Source organism: Silene latifolia, unplaced genomic scaffold (genome assembly GCF_048544455.1).
Source record: "Silene latifolia isolate original U9 population unplaced genomic scaffold, ASM4854445v1 scaffold_96, whole genome shotgun sequence".
In the NCBI taxonomy this organism is placed as follows: domain Eukaryota; kingdom Viridiplantae; phylum Streptophyta; class Magnoliopsida; order Caryophyllales; family Caryophyllaceae; genus Silene; species Silene latifolia.
In genome coordinates, this window is record NW_027413827.1 from 2,562,583 (window position 1) to 2,581,090 (window position 18,508).

At 37.0% G+C, this 18,508-nt stretch overlaps 1 non-coding gene across 1 annotated transcript; it reads right to left on the reverse strand.

Annotated features, from left to right (window-relative positions):
- Window positions 1-362: 362 nt before the first annotated feature.
- LOC141640691 (small nucleolar RNA R71) lies at window positions 363-469 on the reverse strand. Its single transcript, XR_012543127.1, has one exon. It is a non-coding gene; the product is annotated as a small nucleolar RNA R71 (small nucleolar RNA).
- Window positions 470-18,508: the final 18,039 nt, after the last annotated feature.

The following is an 18,508-nucleotide window of genomic DNA, read 5'->3' on the forward strand; positions in this document are numbered from 1 at the left end:
TCTCGTCACACTCTATACCCACCGAGGAGGATCTACCAAATGGTACTCCTACACCGCAACATCTCACCGGTAATTTTATTGCCAAGTCCGCCTTCATCCAACTAGTTGAGAGGAGCCAATTCGGGGGAATGCCTAGTGAGGACCCTCATTCTCATATGGAAACCTTTTGCGATTATTGTGAAGCTATCTCTCAAACGGGCGTGACTCAAGACCAAATAAGATGGGTCTTATTTCCTTTTTCGTTAATCGGCACCGCAAAGCAATGGTTGAAGGGCCTTGATAAGGCCACCCTTGGAATAGATTCTTGGAAGACGTTAGCTCTAGCTTTCTACAAAAAATTCTACCCACCGGAAAAGACTAACATGCTAAGAGCTCAAATTACGGGTTTTAAGCAAAGGGATGAAGAAACTTTGTATGAAGCTTGGGAGCGGTTCAAAGGTATTTGTCGCTCATGTCCTCACCATGGACTTAGCGAATGGTTTTTAGTGCAACAATTTTGGAATGGTTTATATGAAGATTCAAGGAACATTCTCAATATGGGATCAAATGGAATGTTCACCGAAGTTGATGACAATCAAACATGGAACAAGATTGAGGAAATGGCGGTCCATAATTCACAATATAGTAGGCCTCGCAAGGCTACTAGAGGAGGAAAGTATGAAGTGGATTCCGTTACTCAACTGGGTGCTCAACTTAGTGCTCACATTGACACAATCAACTTGAAGTTTGAACAAGCCATGGCTAGACTTGAGGAAAACTCAAAAACATCAAAGCATCATGTCAATGCCATGACGGCATGCTCATCAATCCCAAGTGGGATATGTGAGAATTGTGGAACCTTGGGTCATGACTCAAGTGAGTGTAGGGGAACAACCGAACAAGTTAATGCTTTCCAAGCTTACAAAAGTGGTACCCCTTATTCAAATTTTTACAATGAAAACACCAAGTTCCATCCAAATCTCTCATACAAAAGCCAAAATGTTCAAAACCCTCAAACAACATACACTCCACCACCCATGAGAAATCAAAATCAAAGACCCTTTTACAATCAAAACCAAAGTTACCAAAATCAAAATCCATACAATCACCAAAATGACCAAGGTTTTGATGTCCCAAAAGCGGTCCTCCAAATGCAAAAGAATCAACAAGAATTTTTCACTCAAATGCAAAAAGATAGCCAAGCAAAAGATACCACCATCAACAACATTCTAGCTCACACCAAGATGTTGGAAACACAATTGACCCAACTAGCATCTTCAAGCTCACAAAGACAAAAGGGGCAATTACCACCTCAAAGTAATCCCCCTAGACATGAAACGGTTAGTGCCATTCACTTGAGAAGTGGTACAAGATATGAAGCACCGAAGGAGCAAGTTGAGAATGAAGTTGTGAAAGCTAGTGAGAATGAAGTTGTTGTGCAAAGTCCCAAAGAAGGGGAATCATCAAAAGAAGAAAGTTCAAAGAAAAATGAAGACAAAACCAAAGAGAAGGAGCCCATTGTGATTAGACTTCCTTTTCCAAGTCGTCAAGCCAAGCCCAAATTTGATGATCAACTTGGAAAGTTCATGGAAATTGTGAAGAACTTAGAAGTCTCAATTCCTTTCACGGAATTAATCAATCACGTTCCGGCCTATGAAAAGTACATGAAAGATATCCTCACAAAGAAGAAGTCGATCCGGAAACTTGAGACTATCGCCTTCACTAAGGTGAGTAGTGCAATACTTCAAGGGAGTTCACCTCCAAAGTTAAAGGATCCGGGAAGCTTCTCAATACCGTGTACCATTGGCGACACAACGATCAACAAAGCCTTATGTGATCTAGGGGCTAGTGTGAGTGTCATGCCGTACTCGGTGAGTAAAAGGTTGGGAATGGGAGAGCTTAAATGCACCAATATCACTCTTCAAATGGCCGATAGATCGACGAAGACACCATTAGGGGTATGGGAAGATGTCCCCGTGCGAATTGGGAAGTTTTTCATCCCGGTAGACTTTGTCATTGTTGATATGGAGGAAGATTCCAACATTCCAATCATCTTAGGAAGACCTTTCCTACACACCGCGGTGCAATGATTGATGTGAAACATGGAGAGCTCACTCTAGAAGTGGGAGATGAAAGCATAACTTTTAATCTTGACAAGACCATGAGAGCTCCTCGTTTGCATGAGCCATGTTTCATGATTGATCATTATAGCCGGAAAGATGAAAGGAAGAAATCGGAACTCCAATGGAGGAAGAAAATTGAAGATGCTCCATTCAAAGAGCAAGTGAATTGTGACAAGGAGAGCTTGCAAAGCTCATCAAAATCAACCAAGGAAGAAGATGATGGCCTCATTGGCCAAGAGAAGAATTTGGGAGAGTTGTCTCCATCTAAGCAAGAGATTTTCAATGATCAACTCAATGAAGTTTGTGGTCTTTGGGACGACGAATTTGAAGGGATCTTTAATCCCTACATTGGGCATGCCATCGATCATGATCAACAACAAGGGCCACGGTCTATTGAGGACCTCTACCATAACAATGAACAAACTTTTGATTACTTCTTCAAGGTGTTGAGCAACATCAACAACACCTTGAACATGCCCCCTTGACATCTCATCAAGAATGAGAGTTTGGTGGAGTCCTCCCTAAACCACCACTTGTAAATATTTCTAACTCCCTAACTTACTTTTCAATTTTTGTATTGCATTTTTGTCATTTTTGGATTTTATTTACTTTGATCAAAATAATCGTCATGAAAGAGAGAAGTGAGGGAGGGATTAACAATTTCAATTGATGTGTAGTGCTTTACCTTAGTGTGGGGATGGCAATTGCCTAGGCTATTCATGCCTTAGTAGTGCCCCCACAATGAAGAACACAAGATTTGAAAGAAAGAAAGAATGATAAGGGAATGCGTCTGTGCACGGATGGAACTGAATCCGTGTACACAAGGACCAATCCGAGCGGATTCCTGAGAATCCGCCCATCTGAAGAAGATCCGAGCGTCCTGCTAAGAAGACGCCCGTCTTGGGCTGAGCTGAAATTGCAAAATTCTTGACTGCCAAAGAATCCGAGCGGATTTCTGGAAAGACGCCCGTCTCACAGAATCCGTCCGTCTTGTGAACAAGACGCCCGTCTTGCAGCTGAGAAAAACAAAGAAAAATCTCTGGACTAGAATCCGTCCGTCCTGCACGAAATCCGCCCGTCCCATCAAAAAAGAATCCGAGCGGATTCCCCAGGATCCGCCCGTCTCTAGGCGGGATTTTGAAAATTTTGAAGCTGTAGAATCCGCACGGATTGCGCCCAATCCGCACGGATTGTCCCTGCGTTTTGAAAATGCCGAGTTCTTTAAATACCCATCCCACCTTCATTCATTCATTCATTCATTCATTCATAAACACTACCCATAACATCAAAACCCTCATCCTCTCCATCTCAAAAACAAAAACCCTCAACAAAACTCACCAAAATCAAATCAAACCATCCTTCAAACAACAAATCAATCACTCCATCTTCAATAACAATCAAAACCAAGAACAAAATTTTCAACCTTTGAGTCGATTTTTGATTTCATAAAGGCAAAGCCTTTCACCTTCAAATCGATTTGGGCATTCTACAAATTGAAGATTTTTGACTCTTTACTTGGTTCATCAAATGGCAAGAACAAAGGGAACAACAAAGGCAACAAAGGCACCAAAAGCAAAGGCTCTCTCTCAAAGGCAAAAAGCTCTACAAACAAAGAAAGCTTTGGCAATGGTGGTAGCAACACCAAGCTTGGAAGTGCAACAACAACAACAAATTTCTATGGGAGCATCACCTTCCACTCCGGTAATTAATCAACTCTTACATTATCCGGAGGTAACTTTCATTTCCGATACCCATAGAAATACATTTGTCAAGTTTGCTATGAAACAAATCCAATCCACCAAATTCATATGTCAAGATGCCTTAGAGAAGTTGGGTGTTCTTAAACAAACAAGAGTCTTTTTCAATGCCATGGGTTTGAAGAAATTGTTTGAAATGAAGGAAGTAACATACCCCTCCCTTGTCTTGGAATTCTTAAGTTCTTTAAAAGTGACAAAAGTTGAGAATAGGGAAAATATTGAGTTTCGTCTAGCTAACACTAGTAGACGCATTACCTTTCCGGAATTGGGTGAAATTTTGGGTCTTAGCGATGAACATAAATATTATAAGCAATATGGGAAGTATGACCCCGAGCCTCTTTGAGAGGCAATCTCTGGTAAGAAATTTGAAGATTTTCATGCTTGTCGTTCTCTTTTGGTCCATCATCCGGGCATAAGAGTATGGCACAAAGTTGTGGGAAATACCATAATTGCTAGGAAAGACACCAATCATTTCACGGGACTCGATTTTATTCTCCTTGAATCAACTTTGAATATTGGAAGAATTCACACCAAGCCTTACAATTCTTTGAGGCTATTGGTTGATAGATGGCTCCATGTAGATAGTGGGAAGAAGGGTACAACCGTTATTGTTAATGGCGGCCTTGTCACGGTCCTAGCCAAGCACTTTGATCCTAATTTCAATAAGGATAACAAGTACAAGGCAAAGGAAGGTGGCCATCTTATTGATATGTCCATCATGATTAACAAGTTTAAGTGGGTTGCTCACAATCCCCTTGACACCAAGTTTGGGTGGCTTACTAGTGAGGCTCGATCATTCACTTTACCCGCAAAGATTTGCCGTCTTAGTGTCCACCGGACCAACTATTTACTTCCCCTATCCAAGGAAGCCGAGTACATCATTCAACAACAAAAGGGTGATCATGAAACCCCCTCCTCTTCCATTGTCATACCGCCTTACCCTATGAATATGAAGAGTTCAAACCACAAGGAGTTGAAATTGGGAAAGACTATGTAACTCTTCTTATGCAAGCCATGCACAAGCAAGCTTATGAAGATCGGAAGAATGCTTATTTGGCTCAATATCCTCCCCTCTTACATCTAGCTAGGCAAGGACTCCTTGATCCATCTTGTCCTTTGCCTAGTTGGGCGGATAAAGAAGCCTTATTTCCGGGTGCATTTAGGGACGTGGTGGAAGACAATGAGGTTGTTGGAAATGGTGAAGAATTTGATGAAAATTTTGAGGAAGAAGCAAGATGATGATGAAGAAGGAGATGGTGAAGATGATGATGAAGAAAGTGATGAAGAAAGTGCCAAGGAAAGTGGCAATGTGACCACTTCTCATGAGGGAAGTGGTGATGATGATAGCATGATGGATGACTAGCCTTGGAGACTCCTACACTCCCATGGTTTGTCTATATCTCTTTGTATTTTATTTTCATTTTGATCATTGTTGGTTTAGTCCTAGCAACATCAAAGGACTCACACCTCGGTACCATTGAGGTGTTCTTTATTGTTCCCATTTTTGAAAATCCAAAATGACAATCTAATTTCATGCATAGCATAGTGTGTGCATGAACTATACCCATGCTTTGACATTAGCAATAGTGTCTTATTTGGTTTGGGGAAGTTAATGCATACACAACGGGAGGTAATCTAAATTATCATCTCCGTCATAACAAAAACCATGCATCATGTAGTATAGCTTAGTGTAGAATTGCATTTAGTATAGAAATCATGCATCATTTTTGCATAATTTCCATCATTTTGGCCATTGAGGACAATGCCCATATTAGTGTGGGGATGGGAATTCTAACACTTAACTTCTATTCAAAAACCCATAAAAATTGAAAAATTTCAAAATTGAAAAACCAAAAACAAGTTCATTTCCTTTGTATATATTGTATTGTATATATTGTGTTTGTTTATCCTTGTTCACTTTGATCGACTACGCCACATCCGAGACATGAGGATATTGAAGACCGCATGGTATGATCTTTCCAATCTCCTTTTTCCTCTTTATGTTAATGACTATGTGGCTTTATTTTGATTGATGCGGTAAAAATAATGTGAACTTAGGACTTGCATTTAGTTTATATGCCATATTAGTTGGTAGAATCATTTGCATTAGGATGTGTATATGTTAGTTGCATCATGGCATGTAGTTGCATGTTAGAAAATTTTGCGAAACCGTCTATTTGGGAAGCTTGACAAGTGTATATAGGCCCTAGTAGATGCTTTTTATTCTTAAGACTTTGCTTGTTAGAATACTTGTAAAACACCCTAGGATGTGTCATGCTAGTATCCTTTGACCCATGGTTTAAGGCCTAGTCAAGAGTACCTTGTGGTGTGATAACTCCTTGGCTACCGTTTATTCCAAGGTGACCCTTGAAACCAAGCATACTTCTATCATTCATCCATGTTCTACCACATTTTTGTCATCAAAGGGAATGGGCACAAAAAGAAATTAATTTGAGTTCAATGAAATGAAAAGTGAAAGAAAGTTTGCAAAAATGCATCAAAAGAAAAGAGGAGCAAAAATAGACTCCTAAGCTTCAAATACAAGGCACCCTCGTTACTAATTGGGGTGACTTTGAAAATATTCAAAAAGAAATGCAAAAAGTTGTCAAGTATTGAAATGCCAAAAATCAAAAAGAAATGGCAAAGAAAGTGTTCTCAAATGTCAAATGCCACAAGAAATTGGGGGGAAAACAACAACAAAGCAAACTCCCAAAGTGAAACTCAAATATCTATTGATCCCTTTATCCATCGTATCCATTTTTGTGCATGGTAGAGAGGGGACGACCCTTCTTCTTGTCTAGGCAAGAGGGGGAATTCCGCGATCCTCCAGTGTTTCTAACACCATAAGGAGTCTACTCTTGACAAAAGCATTTAACGATTGAGGACAAAGGTACCCTAGCTTGACACTTTTTGGAGGTGATTTATTGGTATCCTTATAGGCTTAGTAGTTTGAACAAATTGCATCTATGAAGGATTGTGTACCCTTGAATTGCTTCCCTTGTAGATAATTTCCGCCACTTAGATGAGGAAAGTGGCTATTCTTTTTGTAGATGCATCCATTATGTGATTCTGTGTGCTTTAATGTTTGGATGTGTCGCCATTTTGGCAAGACCCACCTTGCCTTGCAAGAAGGCATCCTACCTCATGGTTGTCTTGTTGTGAGTTGAAGGGGCGGAGTGAGACCCGCTAATTGTCTCATATCGGCTATTATTATTAGGTTAGGTTAGTATTGGTCCTAGTCTTTGTCACCTCTTTACTCGGGACGAGCAAAGGTTCGGTTTGGGGATATTTGATGCGACCATAATTGGCGCATATTTAGCCCCCGAATTACCATTGTTTCCATGCTTTTTAGTGCCTATTTGGGTCATTTCTTATCTTTAGTTCTTTGTTTTGCATATTCTTTGAGATTTTGATCCCTTGGTAGGAAAGGAGTAAGAATCTTGCATTTTCATGGCAAAACGAGACTAAATTGATTGTATTCAATGACCAAGCATCAAGGAGAGACAAGACTAGAAGGCCTTTGTACATATTATAGTAGAAGAGCAATGTTGAGAAAAGGATCCTTGAGTCCCCAAGGAAATCCCCAAGGAATTCATGAAGAAAAGGGAAGAAAAGAAGAAGAAAAGATGCTGCCAGACAATCCGAACGGATTGTACACAATCCGCCCGTCCGTCCAGTCCAATCCGAGCGTCCCTTAAAGGAATCCGCTCGGATTCCACCTCGCCAATCCGCGCGTCTTGCACAAGAATCCGCTCGGATTCTCCAGCCCAGATCCGGCCGTCCCGACTCCCATCCGCACGGATTTCAGTACAGCACGTTTTCATTCTTCAAGCCACGATAAGAGAAGCCCTTCTCTCGGAGAATACCGGAGTCTCCTTGCTCAACTTAAAAAGTGTAATTACTAGTTTAGCCCTTAGTTAACCCTAATGCATCCTCCCTAATTTTCACTATAAATACCCCATTAGTCTAATTAGAGGAGCATGTTCTTCTTATCAATAATTAGTGTAGTTAATATTAATCAAATCTCTCTTCAATATTGTAATCAAATATTAATCAAGTTTTAATCCAAGTTTTAGTTCTTTAATCTCTCTCTTGTTCTTACTTTATTTTGGGTAATTAGAAGATTATTGGGTTTATTGGGAGATTGACAACCTTCCATCAATCATCAAGTTCTTCTATTATTCTTTGCATCTTTATTATTGGAATCATTAGTAGGTATAATCTCTTAATCCCTTTTTAATTATTGCTAATTACTTTCATTTATTCATCATGTTTCATTATGTTAGTATGATTGACAACCTTTCTAGCATGATCAATATGATAATGAGTGAGTAGTCTCTTAGCTAGGGTTTAATGGGTGATTAGGGGAAACCAACATGGGGAATGATTCATGCTTAAATTAATATGCTTTCATATCTTATTTGCTTGCTTGTTTTGATCTTAATACATGCACATGTTATGTTTGATGAAATGCTAAGCCTATGAATCCTTGCATTTACTATCATCTTCTATCCTTTCAACTTGACTTGTAAGACATAACCTAACTCGAGTCTTGTTAGACCATGCATGTGTTGAGTAGGAAAGATTAAGTCGACTTGTAGGTGTTGTACAATCTAATCGATTCGGCTCCGGGACCCAAACTTTCCTAGGATTGTAAGATATAACCCAACTCAATCCATCACAACAATAATTGCTTGCTTATAATTTGAGAACATGTTTGTATGATCATATCCCATGAATCCCCTATGAACCCATGACACCCTAGTGCTTTTAATCAATTGTTCACACCCCTTATTTTATTCACCTTGCTAGTTTATTTTCATTGTTATTTTAGTTTAGTAACCTTCTACATCAACCCAATTTGTGACACCCCTTAGACACCACTAGTTACAATAGAATTCTCATTTCAATACCCGTCCCTTGGGATCCGACCTTTACTTGCCTCTTTACTAATTGTAGAGTTGTTTGTGGAGTATAAATTGTGTTTTGTATCGACCATTGACCAACGACCACATATGCTTAATTTGTGAAACGAAATGGACTCGATCACCTCTCTTTGTCAGTTGGAAATGTATTTTCCACCCTCTTTCTTCACTATCATGATTCATCTGACCATTCACTTGGTTAGGGAGATTTTGTACCTTGGGCCCGTGTAGTTGAGATACCAGTATCCTTTCGAAAGATTGATGAAAATCTACAAGGACTATACATCTAATCGGTATCGTCCGGAAGGTTATATTGCTGAACGCGCTATTTTAGATGAAGCTCTTTCATATTATTACGCTCATCTCTCCCATGAGGAGTTGATTGGCGTTCCTAAGAATCGTCATAGTGACTGGATGACCGGAAAAGGTATTAGGGGTCGGGTTGAAAAAATTGTGACACGTGAAATGTTGCATTTAGCACATACGTATGTGCTAAATAACGAAGATGAGGTGCAACCTTATATTCAACAACACAAAAATGAGCTCAAATACGATCACCCAAACAAGACCGAGAAGTGGATTGCAAACGAGCATACGAAGACGTTTGGAGAGTGGTTTAGGAATATTGTCTTAAGAGTATAAGAATCAAACTGGTGATGACGTCTCTCCTAGGTTACTACGTCTTGGTTTAGGTCCAAATGCCAGGTCACCTTTTGCAGCAGTTTTGCCATTAATGGATATACTTTTTACACCCGCGAGCAAGATGAGTTGAGAACAATGCAAAATAGTGGTGTGAGTTCTGAATTTGAGGCAATGCACTTTGCTACTTCAAAAGATAAAAAGCCTATTTGGGGAAAATGCCTTTATTATGGTGTTATTCAAGAAATATTGGTATTAGATTACATTGATTTCACAATACCTTTGTTTCGATGTAACTGGGTTGATAACAACATCCATTGTGTCCGAAAGGATAATATGGGATTTACGTTGGTCAATCTGGGTAAGGTTGGCAATAATAAGGATGATCCTTTCATAATGGCATCCCAAGCTAAACAAGTGTTCTATGTCACCGATCTTATGGATAAGAAGTGGTCTGTTGTACTGTCTATAAGGAGTAGAAGGAGTAGTGCATCCGATAATGGTGATGATGATCAGGATGTCGTTTTTTAGGGAATGGATCATTCTACCACTGTATCTTATTTCGACGATGTTGACACTGATCATGAGGACACTGAAAGCATCTATATGCGTGATGACCATGGTGAAGGTATTTGGGTTAACGAATAAACTATGACATCCAAGAAACGTCCCCGATCCTGAGATGGTCTGTAATGTAAGTTATTAGCTTTTGGTTTTATTTTTATTTTTTAAATATATGTATCTTCCTTTTAGTTTTTTTTTTTTTTTTTTTGTAAAAATAACTATCTCCACTGAAAAGATTTGCATTTACGAACTGCATATTTAATACAAATGTAAAGCACTGATACTCTCAACGCTACTTATACAACAGTACTGGAAATCTTACAAGACCACAGGGTTACACATTACCTTTATTTAAGTTGCCTTTTCATACAGGCCCATGACACTGCTTATGATAGGCGGATACAGACACACACAGTTTCACACTCAACAAATAACACACGACGTTGCTTGGAAGTTTCAGCCACAGACACAGACACATTTTGTAGGGGTTTTAGGGGTACATTGCTTAGAAAACAGCCACAATCTGGTTGTAGGCATCGACGCTTTCTGAACTGGCTGACTGCTGCCAATCAAAGATGGTCACATACGGCACTTGGACATAGTCCACGGTATTCTTCAGAAGCTCGGCATCCTCGTCTGTGGCTACCCAGAGGTATGGTTCGAGTGTTGATCTATTCAGAGCATTCCAGTCGTTCCTGCCATGGCCTCTGAGTTGAAACATCATGTCAAGCTTAAATGCTGATTCTGCATGTGTAGGTGATGCTCCAAACTTAATGAGTAGACTCCCTTTGAATCCCCATGGCCCCCATTGTGGCTTAATTCTGCTGACCGAGTATCCCAGCTCAATAAGCTTATTCCTCAAAGGATTAAAGCTTTTGGCAGCAAATTTTCCATTGTCTATATCTATGTGGTCTGGGGCATTCATCAGGACACAGTGATATGGACGACCAACATTTTGAATCATTTTCAGACCAGTAATTTGATGGTTTATTTGTGAGTTGTGGGGAGCTAATGGATACTGAGCTAATGGGATGCCTCTTTTCTGAATTTATAGCAAGTTTGAGATGTGTTGCTAGAGTGTATGTATGTTGTCTTTAGCTTTTGGTAGCTTTAAAAAGCTAATAGAAGCAATGGTCATTGTTAAAGATTCCCAAATTTGGCATGGTAAACCCTGTAGATATGCAGTATGCATGCTGTTGTTGTTGTCTTATGGTATGGTTCTCGAGGCGGTTACAGATTGATAGAAGACCAACTCGTAAGTAGCATCCCCCTGTTTATTTGATTTTTTTAATCACACTTGGACTTGATACACATTTATATATATAACTGTTACCATGTTAATGTGTAGGTGTCAAAGGGAGTGACCGACTTGAATCGGCACGTAACTTATAAAGAAGGGCACACGCCTAAAGGATCTCGGCCGTGTGACAAATATGATTAGGAAGTGTTGGCCAACATAATAAGCATTATTTTATTAAGACGAGTTCATTACTAACTTTATTATTTTAGTCACAAATATAATTTGAAGTTTATTTAATATATTATAGGAGAAGGTATTGAAGTAGGTACAAGAAAGGAAATTCACTCCCAATGGTCGTGATGACGTTCTTGCTAGAGTGATCGGCCGACCCGAACATCCAGGTCGATTGAGGGGCGTCCCGTTACATGTTGGAGTCACGAAATATTATGGGCAACTGCTCCGAAAAAGAAGAAATGGAAGGCTAAGGCTGAGAAGGCTGACATGGTACCATTTATTCTATTATTTTCATTTAAGTTCACATGTTATTGTTTTAAACAAATTGGTTAAACATTACATTTTTGGCACGCAGGTTCAGTTATTGGCATCCGTGATACTAAAGATGAATTCTGGAGGCAAGCCTTCCGAAGAAGAATTGAAGATGATAGAGGATGTCATTAAAGGGGGTAAGGTACAACAGATTGGTCAAGAGGCCGAGAACACTACTACCTTGGCAATACATGAGGAGGAAGTATCGGTCAACGAGATTCAGAAAGATCAGGTACCTACTGCTTCTGAAGTTTTAACAACTAAAGCCGATAAGGTAAATATATGACTTCCTTATTTTTCTTTTCTTTTTTTTTGGGTAAGATCAGGGGGTGTGTTCCCTGCAAGCTCTAATGCTATAACTTCTGACATCGTGCCATTGGTTAATTTTATTAGGTAAATGTCTGAAAAGGGGATGCAACTTGAGTTATCTGCCACAGCTGACAATAATCAGGGGATGCAACTTGAGAAGACGGCTGATGAAAAATAGCAGCATACATCCCCTTCAAATCGCCTCCCGTTTTAAGGTAAGGTATGCATGAAGTCTTTAGTGAAATTTATATGAATTCTATTAAATTTTGAGATATAATATATAATGTATGTTTATTCTTCAGGCCATAAACAGGAAGGTAGTTATTCTTACTGACCCTAAATCCGCAAAACCTGTGCGTGTTGGCCGGGGTCTCGTAGACTTGCCCACCAAATCAACGGAAACTTTATTGGTTCATGGCGAACCACTTTTGCCGAATCATAGAAAAGTGGAGATAACTCAAGTCTTTGAAGGCCATGAAAAATTTCAACTGCCCGTCCCACTTCGTGACAACATTACCATTCTGGCAGATGCGGTTGGAAGTTTCATCCAATGGCCTATTTCTCACATCTTTCTGGCTCGTTCGTCTACGCCTCAACCGAAAGCAGTTGGGGTTACAAAAATACCTTTATATGTTAAATTTTTATATGTTAAATGTTTTTATATGTTAAATTTATATGTTATTTTTTTTGTAAGGAACAAAAAACACGGATAAGCCGGATAAGCCTAAGTCCCCAGACATGCCAACTACCTCGTCGAAACAACAACTTGATGAGGTATTTAATTAACTTCTCCATTTTTTTTGAAAACCTCTCTTTATTTATATTTTTTCTGTATTTCTAAAAAGCATGGAAATTTTGTGTTGGGGACAAAAAAGACGGATAAGCCTAAGTCCCCAGACATGCCAACTACCTCGTCGAAACAACAACTTGATGAGGTATTTAATTAACTTCTCCATTTTTTTAAAAACCTCTCTTTATTTATATTTTTTCTGTATTTCTAAAAAGCATGGAAATTTTGTGTAGGGGACAAAAAAGGCGGATAAGCCTAAGTCCCCAGACATGCCAACTACCTCGTCAAAACAACAACTTGATGAGGTATTTAGTTAACTTCTCCATTTTTTTAAAAACCTCTCTTTATTTATATTTTTTCTGTATTTCTAAAAAGCATTGAAATTTTGTGTAGGGGACAAAAAATACGGATAAGCCTAAGTCCCCAGACATGCCAACTACCTCGTCGAAACAACAACTTGATGATTTAATTAACTTCTCCATTTTTTTAAAAACCTCCCTTTATTTATATTTTTTCTGTATGTCTAAAAAGCATGGAAATTTTGTGTAGGGGACAAAAAAGACGGATAAGCCTAAGTCCCCAGACATGCCTACTACGGCCTCATCATTGAAAGAGCAGGTTGATGAGGTATTTAGTTAAGTACACTTTTATTTTTATTACTCCAACTAGGATATGTTTCCTTTGGATTTTTTATTATTTTATTTATCTACATGTATAGGCTGGTAGTAGCACAAAAAGAGAAAAGCATTATTTCCCCGAACTGAAAGATGTTAGGAGTATAACCTCCACTAATTTTTCTGGGAGCGAATACATGCAAAAAGTAAGAACGCTGACGATGAGGGAACTGTATATGGAGGCTAGCCGTCGCATAGCAAACGAGCAATTGATAATTATTTCGCTCGATGAGGATATTTTAGGGATTGAGCGCGAATCAATTCTATCATAGGAGCTGCTAGCCATTTGGGCTGGCCTTCTCGATATTGATGTCCAACACCTATTTGTTTGGATGAAGTAAGTTTCTTAATAAATCATTTCATATTCTAATATTCTGACTAGATAGTGTTTTAAATACCGGAATTAATACCGTAATAATGTAGGTTCTTGCAATCAAGAGTGATCCCCGAAAACAAGATTCCATGTGATCTATACGGATTCCTGTGCCCCTATATTTTATCTATGCATATCAAGTTGATTTCGTACGAAGATCGGGTAGATTATATTGCTCGGGAATTGGCGACAAACAAAAATCTGATTTTTGCCCCTTATAATGAAATCGGGTAATAAACAAATTAATATTACGATTCCACCTACAATTGCATTTTCATAACTAATATATGTACTTGTTAATAATGATGATGTCTCTTGATGTAGGAGACATTGGGTGCTAGCAGCCATCATGCCGACCAAGAAGAAAGTTTTTTGGTTGGACTCGTTGCATAGAGAACCAAGCGAGACCTTTAAGGGCTTGATTAATAATTAAGTTTATAATACTGATTTATTTATAATAACATTAAGTTCAATTTTTATTTATAGCAAAAAGCTCATTTTTGCCCCAAAATTATGAGTTTCTGCCTCTTTTTTTTATATAAAAAAGGGCCTTTGAGAAGAAAAGAGCTAACGAGGATCAACCCATGAAAGATTCTGATGATGACCCTACTTTTATTACGATAACAGGGGTACATGCTCAAATACAATACCTTAAGTGCAAAAATCTGTCTTTAATAATAATACGTGCGCAAATACAATACCTTAAGTGCAAGATTCTGATGTGGGCCTTCTCGTCTCTTCGTTTTTTATGTAATAATAGGTGCCTCGCCAGCCGGATAGCATACAATGTGGATACTACGTTTGTCGGTTCATGTTGGAGGTTATTACGCTAAGATATATCCTTATTCCAGAAAAGGTTAGTAATTTAGTAATGTGTTTATTACTTTTTTTAAATTAGAGCTGATGTTGTCTTGCTTGCTGCTACACCCTGATATTGCTATGCTGAATGATATATGTTTTTACACTAATGAACAACACTAATGCTGCTGTCAATCAATAATGTCTTGTCTTTGTTTTTTCCGCAGTATGTAATCAACGTGCCACAAGTACCTGAGTACAAAAGGCACCAAATAGACGAGGTACGGGACTTGTTGGGCAAACGTCTTAGAACATTGCAATGAAGACTAAATGCATGATACTTAGAGCTTAGATCAGCTTAGTAAATTTTTTGTTGAAGTTAGGGAATGATCTTTGTAGATAGATCTAGGGGGATGCACAGTTTTAGGAATCTTAGTTCATGTAAAGTGATCAAATTGTTAGTATGAATTAATCTGAAAGTGAAACAAATTGTAAGTATGATGCTGCTGTTGTGGTTGAATTGTATCTATTGAGTTCTGATGAACCCAGCAGTGATTTATGTTGCTGCTGATATATGCAGGATTTTGAATGGCATGAAACAAATTTAATTTAAAAAAAAATTACGAAAAAGTAATAAAAACGGTTACTAAAAAAAAGCCGTTGTAAATACCTTTCACAAATACCCGCGCATAATATTCAACAACAGGTTTTAAAAGAAGAACCGTTGTAAATACCTTTCACAAATACCCGCGCATAATATTCAACAACAGGTTTTAAAAGAAGAACCGTTGTTACTAACAATTTCAACAACGGTTATGTTCCGTATACCCGTTGTTAAAAGTCTTCACAATTTTGGTGGGAAATATACAACAACGGTTTTTTATATTATAACCGTTGTTATATCTTTCCCACCAAAATTTTGTCAAACTTTCCACAACGACTTACTCGCAGCAACAACGGCTTTTAACCGTTGTGAATAATTTCCACAACGGTTTTAGTAAATAACCTAACTGTTGTAATTACCTTTTACAACGGCCGCTCTAACAATGTCCGTTTTTTGTTTTAACAACGGTTTTTACCCGTTGTTATAGCCTGTATCTGTAGTAGTGCATGTTTATTGATTTTATGAGATAAAAGTCGATAAAAGTGAAATAAATTAATCATATACTCGAAACATTTGTTCCTTCCCTTGATAAATTTGTGTACATTTAAAAATATGTTTTAAAAGTTAAAATTTAAATTTAAAATATGATTTCACCTGGTTTTGATGTTTATTGGTTTTTGTGGTTAAAAACCGGTAAATATCGATCTTTTTCTTCATAAAATTTATCCGGAATTTTTGGGCATTGTTTCTGACATTTTGGTGTTCTTGGGAGTTTTCCAGAATACTAAAAATTTTTTGTTTCAATTTTTGGTAATATTTTAAATTATTTTGGATTTATTACTTAAAGGTTATGATTTTACCGATTAAATTAGCAAATATCACCAAACCAAACTAATTATTCATCATCAAATTAGTGAGGACTATTTTTGAGGTCCAAAACAGTTTGGAGAATTAGTTTGGACTTAAATGAGATTTAAGAGTTGATTATTGATTTTTACAAGTTAAAAATAGATTAAATTCACAAAACCGAGATGGATACCAACGATTGTTAGATAGGGCGATTTTGGCATCATTTTTCAGCATTTTAAGCATATTTATATAAGTTGAATGAGTGATTCTGATTTTTTTAAAGTATTTATTTTGTTGTACCTAGTATGGCCTAGTTTATTTTAATCGTTGCTACCCGAAATGAATGGGAATAGCGATTTGTTAGTAATTAAATACGATCTCGTATCGTCCGTTTGTAATTAATTAATAGTTTTATTTATTTTATTAATTAATGTATAATAGGAATAGCTATGTAATTTAATTGTAATAGTTAGTCTTACCGGCGTTTCCAAAAGACGGATTTACATCGAGACGGAGTCTATTTTTGGAAGGTGTTCCAAATCCTACAAGAAGAGGCCGCTTTTGGAATGAAGAGGCAAGGGACCAAGGAGTTGGTTTCCGATATTCTGGAAAATTCCCAACATTCCAAAATTTTAATAACAATTTGCCCATAGAATATTTTCAACTTATTTCACAAATAAACCGCATAATACGTAACTTTAACCCTTTAACTCCGAATTAACCATAAATTATGTAATAAATCAAAATTAAAATTTTTAATATTCTATATAAGTTTCTAGAACCTGGAAAAGACAAATTTTTAGGTCCAAAAATCGAATTTACAATTATGACTATTTAAAGTTGCTTATTTATCAATTTTACAATATAAAAATCAATAAACATCCAAATCAAACGAAATTTGAAATGTAACATTAGATCTGATGTGCATATCATATATACAACTTTGGGAAAAAAAATTTCATGCCATAAAATTCATTTTAGCTATTTTTGCTAAAATAGTCACTATTTATGTGATTTTTACATCTAAAAATCATAAATCATGCAAAATAAAACCATTTTACCTCAAAATTTACATACAATGTGTAAATATTGCATGTGAAAACATAATAAAATTTCATGGGCAGAGACGAAGTCTAACTAATTTTAACCAAAATACCTCAATTTAATCCATTTTTATCATGTAAAAATCATAAATCATGCAATATAAAACACTTTTATACGAAATTTTACATACAATAAGTAAAATATGCATGTGAGGTCGTGTTAAAATTTCAAGGTCAGAATCATAGTCTAACATATTTTAGTATTTAAAAGTCATTTTACCAAATAAAATGTAATAAAAATACTAAAAATAAATTAAAGAGCAATATTTATACCATAAATCATCAAAATGACCTAAAATCAATTTAGGACCAAAATGTTATTAATGCAAAAATTTCGTGGTATTTATCCTCATAAATCACAAATTTCTAGTTTTATATGTTAACATTTTAACTCGGAAAAATAATAACCGATTATGCATGCCACAACCATTGCTCTGATACCACTTGTTAGATTCATTAACCTCTTATTAGACATTTCTAATAACTATAAAAATTTAGTTTAGTCATAAACTAACTAGATCTTATGCATGCATAACAAAATATAAACATAGTAAGAAGAAATTGATCTATTTATAAGGAGGGCCGAAAGGAAGGCCGAAAGGTTATACTAATTGGTCTCCTACCAAATTAGTCTTCTTAAGAAAATCCTAGTGCTTCAAGGATGAACTTAGATCCAATATTAGAATCTACTCCTTAAGGATTTGTACCAAGATAACCCTCTTAAACAAATACTAATTTGAATACTAGAATTGGTATATGTATCTTAAAAATAACTACTAATATTATTACTTACTACTACTAGTAATGTATTGGTAATATTAGTGATTTTGTGAGATATTCTTTCTTGTGTGTTCTTCAACAATTAGAGAGAATTTTGAAAATTATCAATCTAATAATTTTATGCAATAATGAATTAAGAGGAAAAGAAGAAAAAACTCCTCTTTCTCATATGGGTGGCCGGGTCCATAGGTTGTCTCAAGGCCAATGCATGCTCAATTTATTTTGTCTAACAATTGTTCTTCACAAGAAACCTTTTTTGAGAATTTCCAAACCCATGCTTAAAAAGTTGTCTTAACCATTTAAGCCAAAAGCACCCATTGTCCCCCACCCATGAAAATTTCGGTCCCCTTACATAAAATGGGATTCTATTTTAAGTTTGTATTTTGTCAATTGTATTATGGGATATATGTGACATGTTACTAGATATGTGACCATGTAATGCATTTTTAACTTAT